The sequence below is a fragment of the Patagioenas fasciata genome, chromosome 32 (genome assembly GCF_037038585.1).
Source record: "Patagioenas fasciata isolate bPatFas1 chromosome 32, bPatFas1.hap1, whole genome shotgun sequence".
Taxonomy (NCBI): domain Eukaryota; kingdom Metazoa; phylum Chordata; class Aves; order Columbiformes; family Columbidae; genus Patagioenas; species Patagioenas fasciata.
This window is the reverse complement of record NC_092551.1, coordinates 507,725-526,980: the sequence shown is the minus strand read 5'-3', so window position 1 is coordinate 526,980 and position 19,256 is coordinate 507,725. Positions and strand designations below refer to the sequence as shown.

General features: G+C 57.8%; 1 long non-coding RNA gene across 1 annotated transcript; it reads right to left on the bottom strand.

Annotated features, from left to right (window-relative positions):
* Window positions 1-641: 641 nt before the first annotated feature.
* Window positions 642-3,537, bottom strand: LOC139825985 (uncharacterized). Its single transcript, XR_011736116.1, has 3 exons — window positions 3,036-3,537; window positions 2,033-2,592; window positions 642-776 (listed from the first exon to the last, which is right to left on the bottom strand). It is a non-coding gene; the product is annotated as an uncharacterized lncRNA (long non-coding RNA).
* Window positions 3,538-19,256: the final 15,719 nt, after the last annotated feature.

The following is a 19,256-nucleotide window of genomic DNA, read 5'->3' as shown; positions in this document are numbered from 1 at the left end:
GGGGGCGGCTCGGTCCCCACCTGCAGCTCCAGTGCCACAATCACCATTTCAGCTGCTTTCTCCTCAATTTTAACGCATTTTGGGGGCGGCTCGGTCCCGGCCGGTGGCTCTGGTGCTGGCACCACAATCTCCATTTTAGCTGGTTTCTCCTCAATATTCAGGCACTTTGGTGGTGGCTCAGTCCCGGCCTGCGGCTCTGGCTCCGGCATCTCCATTTCAGCTGCTTTCTCCTCAATCTTCACACACACTCCCGAGGATGGCACTGGAGCTCCCGAGGATGGCACTGGAGCTCCCGGGGATGGCACTGGAGCTCCCGGGGATGGCACTGGAGCTCCCGGGGACAGCACTGGAGCTCCCAGGAACAGCACTGGAGCTCCCAGGGATGGCACTGGAGCTCCCGAGGATGGCACTGGAGCTCCCGGGGACGGCACTGGAGCTCCCGGGAACAGCACTGGAGCTCCCGAGGATGGCACTGGAGCTCCCAGGGATGGCACTGGAGCTCCCGGGGATGGCGCTCGAGTTTCCAGGGATGGCACTGGAGCTCCCAGGGATGGCACTGGAGCTCCCGGGGATGGCACTGGAGCTCCTGGGGATGGCGCTGGAGTTTCCAGGGATGGCACTGGAGCTCCCGAGGATGGCACTGGAGCTCCCAGGGACGGCACTGGAGCTCCTGAGGATGGCGTTGGAGCTCCTGGGGATGGCGCTGGAGCTCCCGGGGACGGTGCTGGAGCTCCCGGGGATGGTGCTGGAGCTTGCCATGGACAGCAGGGTCAACACTGCAACCGACACGGGGTGGGGGAAACGGGCTGATGGGACATGGGGATGTTGGGGTTCGGGGGGGAAATGGGGTGATATGAGGTGGGGATGTTGGGGTTTGGGGGGGAAAGGGGGATGTGACATGGGGGTGTTGGGGTTTGGGGAAAGGGGGATGTGACATGGGGGTGTTGGGGGAAAGGGGGATGTGACATGGGGGTGTTGGGGGAAAGGGGGATGTGACATGGGGGTGTTGGGGTTTGGGGGTGGAAATATGGGATCCAACAAGGAAAAGCTGGGGTTTTTCAAGGAAAAGCGTGATATGACAATGGGTACGATTCAAGGAAAAGTTGGAGTTGGTCAAGAAAAGATGCGATATGATAAAGGAAATGTTGGGGTTTGTCAAGAAAAGGTGTGATAGGACAAGGAAAAGTTGGGTTTTGTTGAGAAAAGACGTGATAGGACAATGGAAATGTTGGGTTTTGTCAAGAAAAGACACGATAGGACAAGCAAAAGTTGGGTTTATGTCAAGAAAAGACACGATAGGACAAGCAAAAGTTGGGTTTATGTCAAGAAAAGACACGATAGGACAAGCAAAAGTTGGGTTTATGTCAAGAAAAGACAACAGGACAAGGAAAAGTTGGCTTTTGTCAAGAAAAGACACGATAGGTCAAGGAAAAGTTGGAGTTGGTCAAGATAAGAACCAATAGGACAAGGAAAAGTTGGGTGTATGTCAAGAAAAGATGCAATAGGACAACAGAAACGTTGGGTTCTGTCAAGAAAAGACGTGATAAGACAAGGAAAAGTTGGGTTTTGTTGAGAAAAAATGCGATAGGACAAGGAAAAGTTGGGTTTTGTTGAGAAAAGATGCGATAGGACAATGGAAACGTCAGGTTTCGTCAAGAAAAGGTGCGATACAACAATGGGTACGATACGAGAAGGAAAAGTTGGGTTTATGTCAAGAAAAGACGCGCTACAACAAGGAAAAGTTGGGTTTTGTCAAGAAAAGGTGCGATAGGACAATGGAAACGTTGGGTTTGGTCAAGAAAAGGTGCGACATGATAATGGGTACGATACGAGAAGGAAAAGTTGGGTTTTGGGGACAAAAGGCGCGATACGGGACAGCGGAAAACGAGCCAACCAGGTGGAGCGGAGTGCAAGAAACACACGGAAAAACGTCACTATTTCTACCCAAAAGGCAGCGTTGGGAGCCCCAAGAGCAGCGACGACCCCCCCGGGGCCCAGGTGGGGTGGGCCAGGCACCCAATGCGTGCGATACCTGGGTCGGGCGCCTGCGGGTTGGTGTCCATGTCCCCCCAGGGCTTCCAGACCAGCTCCGCGCGCTCCTCGTCCTGCTGCGCCTGCGCTGGGTCGCGCAGGGCCGGCAGCTCCGCCTGGAAGCCGCTCCCCACGTTGATCTGCCTGGAGAGGGGACGGGAGGCGGTGACGGGGACCGCGGCGGCGCGGCGGGGGGGACGGGGGCGTTCTGAGCGCTCACGGCATCATCGTGCTCCGATCGGCACCGAAACCGCGCGGTACGGCCGAAAACCACAGGGATTCGCTCCGAGACGCGGCAGAGTGGGAGAGACGCCCTGCGAGGGCTCGGAACAACAAAGCGTTGCCGGGGTTCCGCCGCGACATCAGCGCCGCCGGTGACATCAGCGCCTCGTGTTCCGTTCGGAATGGACGTCAATGGGTCCTGGCGGGCCAAACGAGGGGCAGGAAAAGCGCGACGCACCCGTTTTGCGCCCGTTTTTGGTGGTTTGGGGACTCACGGCCGGACGCTGATTTTGGGGGCGTCCTTCACCAGGCACAATCCCAAGTCGCCGTCCATTCTGCCTGCGGGATATTGAGAAATAGAGGGGAAAAGCAACGCTCAGGATCAAAATCATCGTGCCGAGACCGTTCCTCGGCGTCACAACCACAAATTGTCCCAATTCCCATCGTTTTGGTGAAATCGGTCGCTGATGGATCATCCCAATGGGGTTTTGCAGTTGATCGCAGCACTCGGGTGGTTTTTACACCCGATATCACAGCGAAACCCTGGGGAGGTTGTTTCCATCCCATATTCCACAAAATCACCCATTTTGGGGGTTTTTGGGGAGCACAAGCTCTGCGTTTGCCACCACAAACCAGCGAGGAGACGCCGAACCCAAACCGGGTTCACCGGGCGGTTTTACACCGGGATCGCTCGGCCCGGGTTGAGATAAACCCCCCGTAAACCACAACCATAAAGCGGGGTGTTCCCCCCAAAGCGCTACGTGGGGACATCCGCATCGCACCGAATTAACCCCGCGGGGCGGCAGAAAGCGCTTCAATCCCGGTGTCGGGATCACGAGGGGTTTCGGCCTCCGTCGCCTTTTTGCTGCGAGATCTTCCCATCCGGAGACGCATTTTCGGTGATCTGGGCAACATCGAACGAGAAAAGGGTTAAAGGTGGAAAACGCACAAAATCACACGGGCGTTTATCTGCTTTTCCTCCTTTTTTGGCTCAAAAGCAAGCGGCGAACCCCAAAATGAGGGGTCTGGGGACCCACCAGTCCTGCTGATGCTTCCTCCCTTTCACCCAACTCGAGGCGATCGCCGGGTTCCGTATTTCGGATCAATAACCCAGCGGGAGCCTGGAGCCTCCCAGAGCCCGTCCCTGGGGTAGCGGCCGCCGAGCGCGTCCCCATAGCGTTATTTGGGTGTAATTTGGGGGGTTTTGGGGCACGTAGCACCCTTGGTTCAGCCAGGGACACACACACGGGTGCTCCGGGAAGCGACTCCGGCGCCGCCGGTTGCCGAATCATCGCACAACCATCCAAGTGCTCCTCACCCACCTTGTTTCTTGTCACTGGAACCAACACCGGGATCACCAGGGGGGTGTTTTTGGACAGCGTCGGGGGTTCGGAGGCGCCGTTTCCATCTCCCAACGATGGTTTCGCGGTGTTTGCATCGCCCGCGTCGCGCACCTGAGCACAAACGGAACCGGGAGCGTCAGTGGCGCTGGAGGATATCAAAGCGCTTTGCAAACTGCTCTTCCCAATTATTTCTCCATTATATAACGAGGATAATAAAACCCGCTACGCTAAACACGACCCGAACCGGGCGGGAGCGCGCAACGCGAACCTTTACACCGCAGCGATTCCCTGTTTCTCGTTTTCTCACCCCGTCATCTCCACTCAATCGGCAGCGACTTTCACAAATCATCCAGTTACGCACAATTTGGTAACGACCCCCGCAAAGGGCTTCAACGGCACCGCCAACCCCCTCGCCGCCTTCGCTCAGATCCCCGCTCAATGAGCAGCACCCATGGGTGCCCGTTACCTGCCCCCTCTCGGCGTCCACCGACCACCCGTGGTTCCGGCACATGGAGACGCCGCCATCCTTAACCGGAGCAGCCGCCAAGTGGCTAAAGTGACAAAAATCAGGATAAATAGGTAAAAAAATCAACATGATAAAGCCGCGGCGCTTTTAGAACAGATGGCGTAGTCGGCACTGAAGCTCCAGGCAGGTGGAGCTTGCCCGGTGGAATCAATCGGCGTTCGGTCTCAAAGGTTTCAAGCCAAAAGGGTTAAATAACAAGGATTTAAGGCAAACGTGCCCTCGAGCTCCCACGGGTTCACTCACCGCCCGGCGCAGGCGTTTTCCTCCCAGCCGCGGTCGGCAGGCGGTAGATGTTCCCACCCTGCACGAGAGAAGCAACGGTGGCGGGCAGGGGTTGCTCTGCCGTTAATAAATGCTCATCATTAATAGATAGCGACCGTTAATCAATACCGATTGTTGATAAATACCAGCCACCGTTAATAAATACTGACCGTCATTAGTAAATACTGATCATCCTTAATAAATACTGATCGCCGTTAATAAATACCGACCATCATTAATAAATACTGATCATTATTAATAAATGCTGATCACCATTAATAAATATTGGTCTTTATTAATAATGCTGATTGTCATTAATAAATACTGATCATCATTAATGAATACTGATCATCATTAATACTGATCGTTATTAATAAATACTGATCGCCATTAATAAATACTGACCATCATTAATAAATACTGGTTATCATTAATACTGATCGTTATTAATACATACTGATCATTATTAATAAATGCTGATCACCATTAATAAATATTGATCCTTATTCATATTGCTGATCATCATTAATAAATACTGACCATCATTAATAAATACTGATCATCATTAATAAATACCAATCGTTATTAATAAATACTGACCGTCATTAATAAATACTGATTGTCATTAATAAATACTGATCGCTATTAATAAATACTGACCATCATTAATAAATACTGATCGCCATTAATAAATACTGACCATCACTAATAAATACTGATCGTTATTAATAAATGATCACCATTAATAAATATTGATCCTTATTAATAATGCCGATTGTCATTAATAAATACTGACCATCATTAATAAATACTGATCATCATTAATACTGATCCTTATTAATAAATACTGATCACCATTAATAAAAACTGACCATCATTAATAAATACTGATTGTCCTTAATAAATACTGACTATCATTAATAAATACTGATGTCCTTAATAAATACTAACCACCATTCATAAATACTGACTGTCCTTAATAAATGCTGACTGTCACTAATAAATACTGATTGTTATTAATAAATACTGATCATCATTAATAAATAATGATCATCATTAATAATACTGATCGTCATTAATAAATACTGACCATCATTAATAAATAGTGATCGTCATTAATAAATACTGACTGTTATTAATAATTACTGATCACCATTAATAAATACTGATCGTCCTTAATAAATACTGACCATCATTAATAAATACTGATCACCATTAATAAATACTGACCATCACTAATAAACACTGGTCGTTATTAATAAATACTGATCACCATTAATAAATATTGATCCTTATTAATAATGCTGATCGTCATTAATAAATACTGACCATCATTAATAAATGCTGATTGTCCCTAATAAATACTGACCATCATTAATAAATACTGATCGTCATTAATAAATACCGTTATTAATAATTACTGATCACCACTAATACTGATCGTCATTAATAAATACTGACCATCATTAATAAATACTGAGCGTCATTAATAAATACCGTTATTAATAATTACTGATCACCACTAATACTGATCGTCATTAATAAATACTGACCATCATTAATAAATACTGAGCATCATTAATAAATACTAGCCGTTATTAATAATTACTGATCACCATTAATAAATACTGATCATCATTAATAAATACTGACCATCATTACTAAATACTGATCAGTAGTAAATACTGAGCTCAAGGCTCAGGTTGGGCTCCAGGCTCAGGTTGGGCTCCAGGTCGGGCTCCAGGCTCAGGTCGGGCTCCAGGCTCAGGTTGGGCTCCAGGTCGGGCTCCAGGCTCAGGTCGGGCTCCAGGCTCAGGTTGGGCTCCAGGTTGGGCTCCAGGCTCAGACTGGGCTCCAGGTCGGGCTCCAGCGCTTCCCCGCAGAGCAGCCCGGGGCTCTGGGCAAAGCCACGCAGCTCGTCGCCCAAGGGAAACAGGTCCATGGTCACCGGGCTCCAAACACCCCGGAGCAAAAACCAGAGCGGCCCCAGGACACCCGGGCTCCCAAAGAGCCTGGAAAAGGGACACAAAGAGTTAAATTGGGGGGAGTGAAGTGGCTGCTGATGCTGAGAAACCCCCGGGGGTTCGGGGCTGGGGGGAAAGGGGGGATCTGTATGAAAACTGCTCTGGGGAAAAGGGGGGAAGGGGTTGGGCTGCACGGGAATGGGAGGAGGGACGGGAAAACGGGAGAGGGAAACGGGGGAAGAGGGAAAAGGGGGGGAAAAGGGAAAAGGGGGAGGGAGGGAAAAGGGGGAAAAAGGGAGGAAAGAGGGGAAGAGGGGGAAAGGGGGGAAAGAGGGAAAAAGGGGGGAAAAGGGGAAGAGGGGGGAAAGGGGGAAAGAGGAAAAAGAGGGGGAAAGGGGGGAAAGAGGGGAAGAGGGAAAAGGAGGGAAAGAAGGAAAAAAGGGGGAAAAGGGGGAAGAGGGAAAAAGGGGGGGAAAGGGGGGAAGAGGAAAAAGAGGGAAAAGGGGGGGAAAGGGGGGGAAGAGGAAAAAGACGGGAAAAGGGGGGAAAGAGGGGAAGAGGGAAAAAGGGAGGAAAGAGGGAAAAGGGGGGAAGAGGGGAAGAGGGGGGAAAAGGGGGGAAAGAGGAAAAAGAGGGAAAAGGGGGGAAGAGGGGAAGAAGGAAAAAAGGGGGAAAGAGGGAAAAAGGGGGAAACAGGGATAAAGGGGGAAAGAGGAAAAATATGGAAAAAGGGGGGAAAGAGGGAAAAGGGGGAAAAGACGGAAAAGGGGGTGAAAGGGGGGAAGTGAAAAAGAGGGGAAAGAGGGATAAAGGGGGGAAAAGAGGGGAAAGAGGGAAAAAGGGAAAGAGGGGAAAGAGGAAAAAGGGGGGAAAAGAGGGGAAAGAGGGAAAAAGAGGGGAAGAGGGATAAAGGGGGAAGAGAGAAAAGGGGGGCAAGAGGGGAAAGAGGAGAAAGGGGGGGAAAGAGGAAAAAGAGGGAAAAAGGGGGGGAAAGGGAAAAAGGGGGGAAAGAGGGATAAAGGGGGAAAAGGGGGCAAAAGAGGGAAGAGGGGGAGGAAAGAGGGAAAAAGTCTGTGGGGGGATTGATGGCGGATCTGCCCCAGCCCCGGGGTCTCTCCTGGAGGGGAGGGACGGGCGGGCTCCAGCGGGGGTGCTGAGGAGATGAGGGGACACGAGGGGACCCGAGGGACACGAGGGGACGATGAAGGGACCCGAGGGACGCGAGGGGACACGATGGGACATGAAGGGACACGAGGGACCCGAGGGGACGCGATGGGACATGAAGAGACACGAGGGACCCGAGGGGACGCGACCTCCTAACCCGGCGTTTCCCGCCCCGGCGCTTCCCGCCCGCCGGCGCCGCGGCCACGCCCCCTCGCCGCCGGCCACGCCCCCTCGCCGGCGTCACGTCCGGGAGTGTGTGGCGGGAAAAGGCGGGAGGGAGGAGAGGGAGGCGCCGCCGTTTTGGTGGAGGTTGTGAGGGGAACTGGGGGTCGGCGTGAGGGGCATTGGGGGTCGGTGTGGGGGGAGGAATTGGGGTCGGCGTGAGGGGCATTGGGGGTCGGTGTGAGGGGGGGATTTGGGGGGCAGTGTGGTGGTGGGGATTTGGGGTCGGTGTGAGGGGGGAATTGGGGGGCGGTGTGGGGGAGGAACTGAGGGTCGGTGTGAGCGGGACATTGGGGGTCGGTGTGGGGAGGAATTGAGGATCGGTGGGGGGGGCTTGGGGGGTCGGTGTGAGGGGGAATTGGGGGTCGGTGTGGGGGAAGTTGGGGGTTGGTCTGGGGAGGATTTGAGGGGTCAGTGTGGGGAGGATTTGGGGGTCGATGTGAGGGGCATTAGGGGTTGGTGTGGGGGGCAGGAACTGGGGGTCAGTGTGTGGGGGGGCATTGGGGGTCGGTGCGAGGGGGAATTAGGGTCCAGTGGGGGGGCACTGGGGGTCGGTGTTTGAGGGGGGAATTGGGGGGTCGGTGTGGGGGGGTCAGTGCAGGGGGGGCCTTGGGGGTCGGTGTGAGTGGGGATTGGGGGTCAGTCTGGGGAGGAATTGGGGGTCGGTTTGGGGGGGGGCATTGGGGATCAGTGTGGGGGGAATTGGGGGTCGGTGTGGGGGGGAATTGGGGTCTGGCATGGGGGGGGGACATTGGGGGTCAGTGTGGGGGGAATTGGGGCTCGGTGTGGGGGGAAAGTTGGGGCTCGTTCTGGGGAGGATTTGAGGGGTCAGTGTGGGGAGGATTTGGGGGTCGATGTGAGGGGCATTAGGGGTTGGTGTGGGGGGCATTGGGGGTCGGTGCGAGGGGGAATTAGGGTCCGGGGGGGGATTGGGGGTCGGTGTTTGAGGGGGGAATTGGGGGGTTGGTGTGCGGGGGCGGCCTTGGGGGTCGGTGTGAGGGGGCATTGGGGGTCAGTCTGGGGAGGAACTGGGGGGCATTGGGGGGTCGGGGTGGGGGGAGCTGGGGGTCGGGTGGGGGGTGGATTGGGGGTCGGGGTGGGGGGGGGAGCTGGGGGTCGGGGTGGGGGGTGGATTGGGGGTCGGTGTGAAGGGAATGGGGGGGGCATGAGGGGAACGGAGGCGCAAAAACAACTTTACAGCCTCCGGAGCCATGAACCTTCACACCCCGCAGGGCTCCAGAGCAGCTGCGTTCGTTTCGCCGTCGGGCGCAAGGGGAGCGATGGTTCCACCCCTCGTGCGCCGCTCCGAGCGGCAGGAGCTGCGTTTAAATACAGCGAGGTGCTCGTGTCCCAGCGACCCCGGAGCGCCCGCACACATCCAGAACCTTTCCCGCTCATCACTGCCGTAGTCTCCGCCTGGACGTCCCCTGTTCGCCTGCGCGGCGCCACCTGGTGCTCTGGAGGAGGGGTCTTTGGATGAAGGCTCCTTCAGCTTCCTCAGGTTTGGCTCCTTGTGTTGAATGGACTGGGACCCAAGCTCCAGGTCGGTTGAACCCAGCCTGGCACCCCCTTTTTGCTGTAAATCTCGGTTCTCTCGTCCCCTCCAGTTCACAGCTGGTGCCGTAAAACTCCTGATCCTGGCACTGCTGGGTTCTGGTTTCCTTACCATGAGTTCACCTAAAGCTCTGAACTAAGGGCTCGTGTGGCTCAGCCCTAAAGTGTTGGCTCGTTAGTGGGCACCCAATTATGTTTTGTTAACCCTTAAAATGTTCGTGCCCTCTATCAGACCCAGGAGTTCGGGCGGGGATTCAGTTCAGGAGGGACCCGGGAGTAACCCTAAGGACCCAGTAGTTGGGGGGTGTCAAGGGTTAAGATCGTGAAACTGTGGGGACCCCTAATGTCCCCAGGGGCCATTGTGACATCCTGGGGACCCTGCATTGTCCCCAGGGTGTTGTGACACCATGGGGACCCACTTTGTCCCCAGGGCCCATTGTGACGTCTCAGGATCCCCCATTGTCCCCAGGGCCCATTGTGACATTCTGGGGACCCCAAATGTCCCCAGGGCCCATTGTGACATTCTGGGGACCCCCTTTGTCCCCAGGGCCCATTGTGACATCCCAGAACCCCAATTTGTCCTCAGGGCCCATTGTGACATCCTGGGGACCCCCTTGTCCCCAGGGCCCATCGTAGCACTGAGGGGACCCCCCCCCGCCTAGTCCCCAGGGCCCATTGTGGCACCATGGACACCCCCTTTGTCCCCAGGGCCCATTGTGACATCCCAGGACCCCACCTTGTCCCCAGGGTCCCTTCTGACAGGGTGGGGACCCCCCTTTCTCCCCAGGGCTCATTGTGACGTCCCAGGACCCCTCGTTGTCCCCAGTGCCCATTGTGACATCCTGGGGACCCCCCTTGTCCCCAGGGCCCATTGTGAAATCCGGGGAACCCCCTGGTCTCCAGGGCCCATAGTGGTACCGTGGGGACTCGTCCTGTCACTTGGGTCCATTGTGACACCATGGGGACCCCGCCTTTGTCCCCAGTACCCATTGTGACATCCTGGGGACCCCTTTGTCCCCGGGGCCCATTGTGACATCCTGGGGACCCCCCTTTGTCCCCAAGGCCCATTGTGACACCGTGGGGACCCCACTTCTTTCCAGGACCCATTGTGGCATTCTGGGGACTTCCTTTGTCCCCAGGGCCCATTGTGACATCCTGGAGACCCCCTTTATCCCCAGAGCTCGTTGTCGCACCATGGGGACCGCCTTTGTCACTGGGGCCCATTGTGACATCCCAGGACCCCCCATTGTCCCCAGGGCCCATTGTGACACCGTGGGGACCCCGCCTTTTCCCCAGGGCCCATTGTGACGTCTCAGGACCCCCTTTGTCCCCAGGGCCCACTGTGGCACCATGGGGACCCCCTTTGTCCTCTGGGCCCATTGTGACATTCCAGGACCCCCCCTTGTCCCCAGGGCCCATTGTGACACCGTGGGGACCCCCCTTGTCCCCAGGGCCCATTGTGACAATTAAGGGACCCCCTTTGTCCCCAGGGCCCATTTTGACATCCCAGGACCCCACTTTGTCCCCAGTGCTCATTGTGAAATTCTGGGGACCCCCCTTGTCTTCAGGGCTCATTGTGACAGCCGAGGACCTTACTTTGTCCCCAGGGCCCATTGTGACATCCCAGGACCCCCCACTGTCTCCAGTGCCCATTGTGACATCATGGGGACCACCCTTTTTCCCCAGGGCTCATTGTGACGTCCCAGGACCCCTCGTTGTCCCCAGGCCCCATCGTGACATCCTGGGGACCCCCCTTGTCTCCAGAGCCCATAGTGGCACTGTGGGGACTCATCACTTGGGACTATTGTGACATCCTGGAGACCCCCCTTTATCCCCAGGGCCCATTGTGACACCGTGGAGACCCCATTTGTCACTGGGGCCCATTGTGACATCCCAGGACACCCCATTGTCCCCAGGGCCCACTGAGACATCCCGGCGACCACCCTTTGTCCCCAGGGCCCATTATGCACATTCAGGGGACACCCCTTTGTCCCCAAGGCCCATTGTGACATCCTGGGGAGACCCCATTGTCCCCAAGGCCCATTGTGGCACCATGGGGACCCCCTTTGTCCCCAGTGCCCATTGTGACATCTTAGGACCCCACTTTGTCCCCAGGGCCCATTGTGACATCCTGGGGACCACCTGTGTCCCCAGGGCCCATTGTGACATCCCAGGAGCCACCATTGTCCCCAGGGCCCATTGTGACATCCTGGGGACCCCCTTGTCCCCAGTGTCCATTGTGGCATCCTGGGACCCCCGTTGTCCCCAGGGCCCATTGTGGCACCATGTGGACCCCCTTTTTCCCGAGGGCCCATTATAACGTCCCAGGACCCCCCATTGCCCCTGGGCCCATTGTGACATCCTGGGGTCCCCCTTTTGTCCCCTGGGCCCATTGTGACACTGTGGGGATCTCCTTTGTCCCCAGGGACCATTGTGACACTGTGGGGACCCCCTTTGTCCCCAGGGCCCATTGTGACATCCTGGGGAATCCCTTTGTCTCCAGGGCCCATTGTGACGTCCCAGGACCCTGCTTTGTCCCCGGGGCCCATTGTGACATCCTGGGGAACCGCTTTGTCCCCAGGACCCATTGTGACGTCCCAGGACCCCCCCTTGTCCCCAGGGCTCATTGTGATGTCCCAGGATCCCCATTGTCCCCAGAGCCCATTGTGATGTCCTGGGAACCCCCTTTGACCCCAGGGTCCATTGTGACACCATGGGGACCCCCTCTTGTCCCCAGGGCCCATCGTGGCACCGTGGGGACCCCCTTGTCACTGGGGACCCATTGTGACACTATGGGGACCCCCCTTTGTGCCCAGGGCCCATTGTAACATCCTGGGGACCCCCTTGCCTCCAGGGCCCCTTGTGACATCAAAGGATCACCCTTTGTCCCCAGGACCCATTGTGACATCCCAGGACCCCACTTACTCCCCAGGGCCCATTGTGGCACCATGAGGACCCCCTTTGTCACTGGTGCCCATTGTGACATCCCAGGACCCCCCATTGTCTGCAGAGCCCATTGTGACACTATAGGGACCCCCCTTGTCACTGAGGACCCATTGTGACACCATGGGCACCTCCCCTTGTCGTCAGAGCCCATCGTGACATCCCAAAACCCCCAATTGTCTCCAGGGCCCATTGTGACATCCTGGGGACCTCCCTTTCTCCCCAGGGCCCATTGTGACGTTCCAGGAACCCCCATTGTCCTCAGGGCCCATTGTGACATTCAGGGGACCCCCTTTGTCTTCAGGGCCCATTGTGACACCATGGAGACCCCATTTGTCACTCGGGCCCATTGTGACATCCTAGGACCCCCCATTGTCCCCAAGGCCCATTGCGACATCCTGGGGACCCCCCTTTGTCCTCAGGGCCCATTGTGACATTCAGGGCACCCCTCTTTGTCCCCAGGGCCCATTCTGATACCATGGGGACCACTTTGTCCCCAGGGCCCACTGTGACATCCTGGGGACGCCCTTTGTCCCCAGGGCCCATTTTGACACCATGTGCACCCCCCTTTGTGCCCAGGGCCGATTGTGACATCCTGGGGACCCTCTTTGTCCCCAGGGCCCATTGTGACATCCTGGGGACACCCCATTGTCTCCAGGGCCCATTGTGAACATCCTGGGGACCCCCTTGTCCCCAGGGCCCATCGTGGCACCGTGGGGACCCCCCGTTGTCCCCAGGGCCTATAGTGACACCGTGGGTACCCCCTTTGTCCCCAGTGCCCATTGTGACATCCTGGGGACCCCCCTTGTCCCCAGGGCTTATTGTGACATCATGGGGACCGCCTTTGTCCCCAGGGCCCATTGTGACATCCCAGGACCCCAAGTTGTCCCCAGGGACCATTGTGACACCGTGGGGACCCCCTTTGTCCTCAGGGCCCGTTGTGAACATCCTGGGGACCCCCTTGTCCACATGACCCATCGTGGCACCGTGGGGACCCCCCGTTGTCCCCAGGGCCTATAGTGACACCGTGGGTACCCCCTTTATCCTATGAGCCCATTGTGACATCCTGGGGACCCCCTTGTCCCCAGGGCCCATTGTGACACCATGGGGATCGCCTTTGTCCCCGTGGCCCATTGTGACATCCCAGGACCCCGCGTTGTCCCCAGTGCCCAGTGTGACATCCTGGGGACCCCCCTTGTCCCCAGGGCTTATTGTGACATCCTGGGGACCGCCTTTGTCCCCAGGGCCCATTGTGACATCCCAGGACCCCAAGTTGTCCCCAGGGACCATTGTGACACCGTGGGGACCCCCTTTGTCCTCAGGGCCCATTGTGAACATCCTGGGGACCCCCTTGTCCACACGACCCATCGTGGCACCGTGGGGACCCCCCGTTGTCCCCAGGGCCTATAGTGACACCGTGGGTACCCCCTTTATCCCATGAGCCCATTGTGACATCCTGGGGACCCCCTTGTCCCCAGGGCCCATTGTGACACCATGGGGATCGCCTTTGTCCCCGTGGCCCATTGTGACATCCCAGGACCCCGCGTTGTCCCCAGGGCCCATTCTGACATCCTGGGGACCCCCCTTGTCCCCAGGGCTTATTGTGACATCCTGGGGACCCCTTTGTCCCAGGGGCACATTGTGGCACCATGGGGACCCCCTTTATCCCCAGGGCCACTTGTGACATCCTGGGGACCCCCCTTGTCCCCAGTGCCCATTATGACATTCTGGGGACCCCCTTTGTCCCAGGGGCACATTGTGGCACCACGGGGACCCCCTTTGTCACCGGGGCCCATTGTGACATCCCAGGACCCCAAGTTGTCCCCAGGGCCCATTGTGACACCATGGGTACCCCCTTTGTCCCATGGGCCCATTGTGACATCCTGGGGACCCCCTTGTCGCCAGGGCCCATCATGGCACCGTGGGGACCCCCCTTTGTCCCCAGTGCCCATTGTGACATCCTGGGGACCCCCCTTGTCCCCATGGCTTATTGTGACACCCTGGGACCGCCTTTGTCCCCAGGGCCCATTGTGACGTCCCAGGACCCCGCATTGTCCCCAGGGACCATTGTGACATCCTGGGGACCCCCTTTGTCCCAAGACCCCATTGTGACATCCTGGGGACCCCGCCTTGTCCCCAAAGCCCATTGTGACATCCTGGGGACCCTCTTTGTCCCCAGGGCCCATTGTGGCACCATGGGGACACCCTTTGTCACTGGGGCCAGTTGTGACATCCCAGGACCCCACTTTGTCCCCAGGGCTTATTGTGATACCATGGGGACCCCCCTTGTCCCCAGGGCCCATTGTGACATCCTGGGGAGACCCCATTGTCCCCAAGGCCCATTGTGGCACCATGGGGACCCCCTTTGTCCCCAGTGCCCATTGTGACATCTTAGGACCCCACTTTGTCCCCAGGGCCCATTGTTACATCCTGGGGACCACCTGTGTCCCCAGGGCCCATTGTGACATCCCAGGAGCCACCATTGTCCCCAGGGCCCATTGTGACATCCTGGGGACCCCCTTGTCCCCAGTGTCCATTGTGGCACCATGTGGACCCCCTTTTTCCCGAGGGCCCATTATAACGTCCCAGGACCCCCCATTGCCCCTGGGCCCATTGTGACATCCTGGGGTCCCCCTTTTGTCCCCTGGGCCCATTGTGACACTGTGGGGATCTCCTTTGTCCCCAGGGACCATTGTGACACTGTGGGGACCCCCTTTGTCCCCAGGGCCCATTGTGACATCCTGGGGAATCCCTTTGTCTCCAGGGCCCATTGTGACGTCCCAGGACCCTGCTTTGTCCCCGGGGCCCATTGTGACATCCTGGGGAACCGCTTTGTCCCCAGGACCCATTGTGACGTCCCAGGACCCCCCCTTGTCCCCAGGGCTCATTGTGATGTCCCAGGATCCCCATTGTCCCCAGAGCCCATTGTGATGTCCTGGGAACCCCCTTTGACCCCAGGGTCCATTGTGACACCATGGGGACCCCCTCTTGTCCCCAGGGCCCATCGTGGCACCGTGGGGAACCCCTTGTCACTGGGGACCCATTGTGACACTATGGGGACCCCCCTTTGTGCCCAGGGCCCATTGTAACATCCTGGGGACCCCCTTGCCTCCAGGGCCCCTTGTGACATCAAAGGATCACCCTTTGTCCCCAGGACCCATTGTGACATCCCAGGACCCCACTTACTCCCCAGGGCCCATTGTGGCACCATGAGGACCCCCTTTGTCACTGGTGCCCATTGTGACATCCCAGGACCCCCCATTGTCTGCAGAGCCCATTGTGACACTATAGGGACCCCCCTTGTCACTGAGGACCCATTGTGACACCATGGGCACCTCCCCTTGTCGTCAGAGCCCATCGTGACATCCCAAAACCCCCAATTGTCTCCAGGGCCCATTGTGACATCCTGGGGACCTCCCTTTCTCCCCAGGGCCCATTGTGACGTTCCAGGAACCCCCATTGTCCTCAGGGCCCATTGTGACATTCAGGGGACCCCCTTTGTCTTCAGGGCCCATTGTGACACCATGGAGACCCCATTTGTCACTCGGGCCCATTGTGACATCCTAGGACCCCCCATTGTCCCCAAGGCCCATTGTGACATCCTGGGGACCCCCCTTTGTCCTCAGGGCCCATTGTGACATTCAGGGCACCCCTCTTTGTCCCCAGGGCCCGTTCTGATACCATGGGGACCACTTTGTCCCCAGGGCCCACTGTGACATCCTGGGGACGCCCTTTGTCCCCAGGGCCCATTTTGACACCATGTGCACCCCCCTTTGTGCCCAGGGCCGATTGTGACATCCTGGGGACCCTCTTTGTCCCCAGGGCCCATTGTGACATCCTGGGGACACCCCATTGTCTCCAGGGCCCATTGTGAACATCCTGGGGACCCCCTTGTCCCCAGGGCCCATCGTGGCACCGTGGGGACCCCCCGTTGTCCCCAGGGCCTATAGTGACACCGTGGGTACCCCCTTTGTCCCCAGTGCCCATTGTGACATCCTGGGGACCCCCCCTTGTCCCCAGGGCTTATTGTGACATCCTGGGGACCGCCTTTGTCCCCAGGGCCCATTGTGACATCCCAGGACCCCAAGTTGTCCCCAGGGACCATTGTGACACCGTGGGGACCTCCTTTGTCCTCAGGGCCCATTGTGAACATCCTGGGGACCCCCTTGTCCACACGACCCATCGTGGCACCGTGGGGACCCCCCGTTGTCCCCAGGGCCTATAGTGACACCGTGGGTACCCCCTTTATCCCATGAGCCCATTGTGACATCCTGGGGACCCCCTTGTCCCCGTGGCCCATTGTGACATCCCAGGACCCCGCGTTGTCCCCAGGGCCCATTCTGACATCCTGGGGACCCCCCTTGTCCCCAGGGCTTATTGTGACATCCTGGGGACCCCTTTGTCCCAGGGGCACATTGTGGCACCATGGGGACCCCCTTTATCCCCAGGGCCACTTGTGACATCCTGGGGACCCCCCTTGTCCCCAGTGCCCATTATGACATTCTGGGGACCCCCTTTGTCCCAGGGGCACATTGTGGCACCACGGGGACCCCCTTTGTCACCGGGGCCCATTGTGACATCCCAGGACCCCAAGTTGTCCCCAGGGCCCATTGTGACACCATGGGTACCCCCTTTGTCCCATGGGCCCATTGTGACATCCTGGGGACCCCCTTGTCGCCAGGGCCCATCATGGCACCGTGGGGACCCCCCTTTGTCCCCAGTGCCCATTGTGACATCCTGGGGACCCCCCTTGTCCCCATGGCTTATTGTGACACCCTGGGACCGCCTTTGTCCCCAGGGACCATTGTGATGTCCCAGGACCCCCCATTGTCCCCAGGGACCATTGTGACATCCTGGGGACCCCCTTTGTCCCAAGACCCCATTGTGACATCCTGGGGACCCCGCCTTGTCCCCAAAGCCCATTGTGACATTCTGGGGACCCTCTTTGTCCCCAGGGCCCATTGTGGCACCATGGGGACACCCTTTGTCACTGGGGCCAGTTGTGACATCCCAGGACCCCACTTTGTCCCCAGGGCTTATTGTGATACCATGGGGACCCCCCTTGTCCCCAGGGCCCATTTTGACACCATGTGCACCCCCCTTTGTGGCCAGGACCGATTGTGACATCCTGGGGACCCTCTTTGTCCCCAGGGCCCATTGTGACATCCTGGGGACACCCCATTGTCTCCAGGGCCCATTGTGAACATCCTGGGGACCCCCTTGTCCCCAGGGCCCATCGTGGCACCGTGGGGACCCCCCGTTGTCCCCAGGGCCTATAGTGACACCGTGGGTACCCCCTTTGTCCCCAGTGCCCATTGTGACATCCTGGGGACCCCCCTTGTCCCCAGGGCTTATTGTGACATCCTGGGGACCCCCCTTGTCCCCATGGCTTATTGTGACACCCTGGGACCGCCTTTGTCCCCAGGGCCCATTGTGATGTCCCAGGATCCCCCATTGTCCCCAGGGACCATTGTGACATCCTGGGGACCCCCTTTGTCCCAAGACCCCATTGTGACATCCTGGGGACCCCGCCTTGTCCCCAAAGCCCATTGAGACATCCTGGGGACCCTCTTTGTCCCCAGGGCCCATTGTGGCACCATGGGGACACCCTTTGTCACTGGGGCCAGTTGTGACATCCCAGGACGCCACTTTGTCCCCAGGGCTTATTGTGATACCATGGGGACCCCCCTTGTCCCCAGGGCCCATTGTGACATTCAGGGGGACTCCTCTTTGTCCCCAGGGCCTATTGTGTCATCCTGGGGATCTCCCCTTGTCTCTAGGGCCCATTGTGAGACTGTGGAAGACCCCCTTTGTCCCCAAGTCCCATTGTGACGTCCCAGGACGCCTCGTTGTCCCCAGGACCCATTGTGACTCCATGGGAACCCCCCCTTGTCCCCAGGGCCCATTGTGACATCCTGGGACCCCCCTTTGTCCCCAGTGCTCATTGTGAAATCCTGGGGACCCACTTTGTCCCCAGGGCCCATTGTGGCACCATGGGGAACGCCTTTGTCACTGGGGACCATTGTGACATTCCAGGATTTTACTTTGTCCCCGGGGCCCATTGTGACATCCTGGGGATCCCCCTTTGTCGCCAGGGCCCACTGTGACACCGTGGGCACCCTCTTTGTCCCATGGGCCCATTGTGACCTTCAAGGGACCCCCCATTGTCCCCAGGGCCCATTGTGACATCCTGGGTACCCCCTTTGTCCCCAAGACCCATTGTGACATCCTAGTACCCCCCGCAGTCCCCAGGGCCCATTGTGACATCCTGGGGATCCCTTTGGCCCCAGGCCCCATTGTGACAGGGCGGGGATCCCCCTTGTCCCCAGGGCCCATTGTGAAACCGTGGGGACCCTCTTGTCCCCAGGGCCCATTGTGGCACCGTGGAGACCCCCCCTTTGTCTCCAGTGCCCATTGTGTCATCCTGGGGACCCCCTTTGTCCCCAGTGCTCATTGTGACAGGGTGGGACCCCCCTTGTACCCAGGGCCCGTTGTGACATCCTGGGGACCCCCTTTGTCCCCAGGGCCTATTGTGACATCCTGGGGTGTCCCCTTTATCCCCAGGGCCCATTGTGACATCCTGGGGACCCCCTTTGTCCCTAGGGTTCATTGTGACATCCCAGGACCCCCATTGTCCCCAGGGCCCAATGTGAACAACCTGGGGAGCCCCCTTTTTCCCCGGGCCCATTGTGGCGTCCCAGGATGCTTCGTTGTCCCCTGGGCCCATTGTGACATCCCGGGGACCCCTTTTGTCCCCAGGGTCCATTGTGACATCCTGGGGCCTCCCTTTGTCCCCAGGGCCCATTGTGACATCGCAGGAGCCCCCATTGTCCCAAGGGCATATTGTTACATCCTGGGGACCCCCTTGTCCCCAGGGCCCATCGTGGCACCGTGGGGACCCCCCCTTTGTCTCCAGTGCCCATTGTGACATCCTTGGGACCCCCCTTGTCCCCAGGACCCGTTGTGACATCTTGGGGACCCCTATGTCACCAGAGCCCATTGTGATATCCTGGGGAGCCCCCTTTG